We start from the raw sequence: 4,460 nt of genomic DNA on the forward strand, positions 1-4,460 counted from the left end.
TTCATTTAGCGCAATAACCTTCAGGTCATCAAGGCAATATCTTTTCCCATCCACTTCCTTTTAGTCTGTGTGCGTCTTTTAATCTGAAGTGAGTCACTTGTAGGTAGCATTTGTAGGAGTCTTGTTTTCTTATCCATCTACCACTCTATCTTTTGGTTGGAGCACTTAATTCTTTTCCACTTGATGCACTTATTGATAGGAATGTAGTTGCTACCATTCTTTATTCTCTTTTTGATACATGTTTTGTCTTCTTAAAGAAGTCCCTCCAATATATTCTGTGTAATACTGGCTCGATGTTGATAAATTCATTTAGCTTATTTTTGTCTGGGAAGCTCTTTATCTGTCCATTGGCTCTAAATGATAGCTTTGCTGAATAAAGTATTCTTGGTTGTAAATCCTGGGTTTTTGTCATGCTGAATATTTTATGCCAAGTTCTTCTGTTCTACATACTTTCTTTTGAAAAATAAGCTGCCAGTCTTATGGTGCTCCTTTGTAGGTAACTACCTGCTTTTCTCTTGCTGCTTTTAAGATTCCATCTTTATATTTAACCTTTGGCATTTTAATTATGATGTGTCCTGGTGTGAGCCTCTTTCGATTCCTGGTTTTGAGGACTCTTTGAGCTTCCTGGGGTTTTATGTCTATTTTCTTCACCAGGTGACGGAAGAATTCCATCATTATTTCTTCAAATATCTCTTTGACTTCTTGTTTTCCCCCAGGTACTCCTATGACATGGATATTTTTACCTTTAATAGTGTCTCATAGACTCCTTAAATTATTATTATAGTCTTGGCTTCTTTTTTCTTGCTATTCTGATTGAGTGTCCTTGGCTTTCCCATCCTCTATATAGGTCATTTGATCCTCTTCTTTATTCACTCTGTTTCTTCCATTTAATATACTTCTCATCTCAGATAATGTGTTCTTCATTTCTGATTGGTTTCCTTTTATAATTTCCATTTCCATTTTTACGTTTTTTTTTAAATCACTCATTTAAAGTTCTCACTGAATTCATCTACACTTCCCAAAAGTTCATTGAGCATCTTTATAACCAGTATTTTGAACTCTGCATCTGTGTGATTGCTTGACTCTATTATTTCTGGATCTTTGTTCTGTTCTCTCATATGGTTTCTGCTTCTTTGTCTTCCCATTTTGGCTACCTTTCTGTGTCTGTTTCTGTGTATTAAGCAAAGCCCCTAAGTCTCCAGGTCTTATTAGCATGATTTTGTGTGGTAGGTGTCCAGTGGCACAGTCCTGAGAGGGGTTCAGCTACAGGCCAAATTTGGTCCCAGCCTGTACCCCCCCAGGGCCACCTATTAAGATTCAGCAAGGAATCCACGGATGCTGTGCTTATAGTTGCCTCAAAAGGCTACACCGGAAACCAAGGCCAGCTGCCACCAGTGTGAGTGAGCTCAGCACAAAGCACCTAATTAAGCAAGGGCATACCTGGATATGATTTGGGTGAGGCCATGAGTTGGGAGAGGTGGAGTTTCAGGGAATCCTCTGGGCAAGTGACCTCTGTTATTCAGTTTGATGACATCTCCACTATGGCAGTGCTGATTCTGTGCACTGGGAAGGGAGAGGGCTCAACAGAGAAACAATGGATACTTCAGGCACTTCTGTACAGATCAAGTCTCTCCTCAGCCCTCTGACAACTCAGTGTCCCTCTGTAAGTCCCTTGTGCCCCTTACACAGCTGAACCAGTGCTGGTGCTCAGAGCTAGCAGGTCCGTCACAGCAAAAGTCCGCTCAAGGACACGACCCCTTTAAAAGGCGTCTGCAGTTGCCAGCTGCTGCTGTCGCAGCCTCTGTCCCATTCAGCCTCTGGGGACTGGGTAGTCTCGCATCCTCGCCCCATCCTACCTTCTGGCATTGCAGGGTGGTTTCTTAGTTCTCTCCCTAGTTGTATGGCTTGTTCATCTAGATCCCAGGTGATTTTCCTTGCTGTTTGCTCCTTGTTTTTGTCACAACTTCAATTTGGTTGCCAGAGGGGTGAACAGAGCCTCTATCATCTATGTCATTTTTTCCTCTCTGATTAATTCTTTTTTAATTCATAGTCAGCTGTGATTTCCTCTTAATGGTTCTGACATGTCTGTAGAAATAAATGGCCATAAAAGAAGAATCATAGTCTATAGTTAATGATATGGTAATAACTATATATGGTGCCAGGTGGATATTAGACTAGTCAAGGGGTTCACTTCATGAAATAGATAAATGTCTAACCACTATTCTGTACACCTGAAACTAATATAAAATAATATTGAATGTCAACTGAAATTGAAAATTCAAAAAAAGATGGGGAAATATGGAGAGGAATAAGAGGTTCAAATTTCCAGGTATAAAATAAACAAGTCATGGAAATGTGGTGTACAGCATAGGGAACATTGTAAATAATATCGTGATAGCATTGTACATTGTCAGATGGTTGCTGGACTTATCATGGTGATCACTTCTTTCGGTAGATAAATGTTGAATAAGTACGATGTACACCCAAAATTAATATAATATTGTATGTTAGCTATATTTTAAAAAATCTTTAATTTTTTTAAAAGAAAGCATTGCCCTTTGGCACATATTATTGCTTCTAGGTAATATAGAACTTGTATTTTAGTTTATTAACTTTGAAGAGCTCTTGTGCGTTTGGAATGGAGGGGGAAATGGCTACAGAAGCTATTCTTGGTGCTTAGTGTTGGTTACTCTTATAAATGGATATTTGTAATATACATGTAATATAGGAAATTATATATGTATTTGTGATAAATGAAAATTTCAGATATATGAAACTAGATTTCTAATATATGAATATATATTATATATACTATTTTATTTATATAAATTAGCTTCAATACTTAGCAGCTTAAATCAAAAAATATTATTTCAAAGTTTCCGTGGGTGAAAGATATGGGTATGACTTAACTGAATGGTTATGGCTCAGGGTCTTTGACAAAGCTGTGATCAAGTTGTTGGCTGTAGCTTTATTGTCTCTAAGGCTCAACTGGAGGAAGATCTTCCTCCAAGCTCACTCATGTGGTTGTTGGCTGGCCTCAGATCCTGAATAGCTGTTGAATGGAGGTGTCAGTTTTTTGCCACTTGGACCTCTCCACAGCACAATTCACAAAATGGCAGTTGGTTTCTCTCAGAGTGAGTGAGAACAAGAGACGATGCCTAAGATGGCAGCTATAGTATTTTAATAATGGATTTGACATCTCATTACTTCCGTTCTGTTCTCTCTGTTAAAAGCTAGTCAATAAGTCCAGCCCACTCTCTAGGGGAGGGGATTACATAAAGTTGTGAATATCAGGATGTGCAGATCCTTGTGGGCCATCTTGGAAGCTGCTTGCCACAATGCCTGATTTAGTCCTGTAGTTACTTCAAAGACCTAGCAGTCATTAATGCTGTCTTCATTATGAAATATCATGAGCTTGAGGAGTTAGCCTTTGTATGAGACTGTTACCATTGTGAAACAAGGAAATTCATAGAATCATAAATTTATCCTTTTTTTTTTTTTGCTAGAAGGACTACAAGTGTTACTTAGTTTAATGCTTCCTAGCATCTGGAGCATCAAGAAAACATCTGATTGTTTTCCCCATGGACTGGACTTTTGAAAAAGTTGTATAAACTAAAGTTGTAATGAACAAATTATTAACTTCATTAAATAATAGTAGTAACAGTTAATAGTATTAATTTTGTTCCTCTATGTTGAAATCTTTGGCATTGGAAATTATTGATTAGGGCTTCTGATAGCCTATGTTAATTCACTGAGTTGATAAATTTTTGCCTTTCTACTTTTCCGTGTGGCTACATTCATGTTATTGCACATGTTTATCTTAAACTCTAATACTTGGGCAATACAGATAACTCTCTACCTAGCCTTCCTTCTTCTGATTTCACAGAGGATTCAATAGATTAATACAACTCAAAAAAAGGAGGAATAAAATATGTAAAGATACTCATCAATAAATCAAAGAACAACAAATATTGGCAAGGATGTAGAGAAAAGGGAACTTTCATACACTGTTGGTTGGATTGGAAATTGGTACAGACACTATGGAAAACAGTCTGGAGGTTTCTCAAAAATTAAAAATGGATATACCTTTTGACCCAGCAATTGCACTTCTGGGTATTTATCCAAAACAAAACAAAACAAAACAAAACAATAATTTGTAAAGATCTATGCACCACTATGTTCATGGCAGCACAATTTACAATAGCCAAGATATGGAAGCAACCTAAATGCTCATTGATAGATGATTGGATAAAGAAGTTATGGTTCATATATACAATGGAATATTACTCAGCCATTAAAAAAAAATGAAATCCTACCATTTGCAACGACATGGATGGACCAAGAGGTTATTATGCTGAGTGAAATAAGTCAGGCGGAGAAAGATAAATACCATAGTAATTTTCAAATCTCGTTTAGGAGATAAAAACAATGAAGAAAATAGATTTTCTCAGAATTGAAAG

This window comes from Pteropus alecto, unplaced genomic scaffold (genome assembly GCF_000325575.1).
Source record: "Pteropus alecto unplaced genomic scaffold, ASM32557v1 scaffold19, whole genome shotgun sequence".
In the NCBI taxonomy this organism is placed as follows: Eukaryota; Metazoa; Chordata; class Mammalia; order Chiroptera; family Pteropodidae; genus Pteropus; species Pteropus alecto.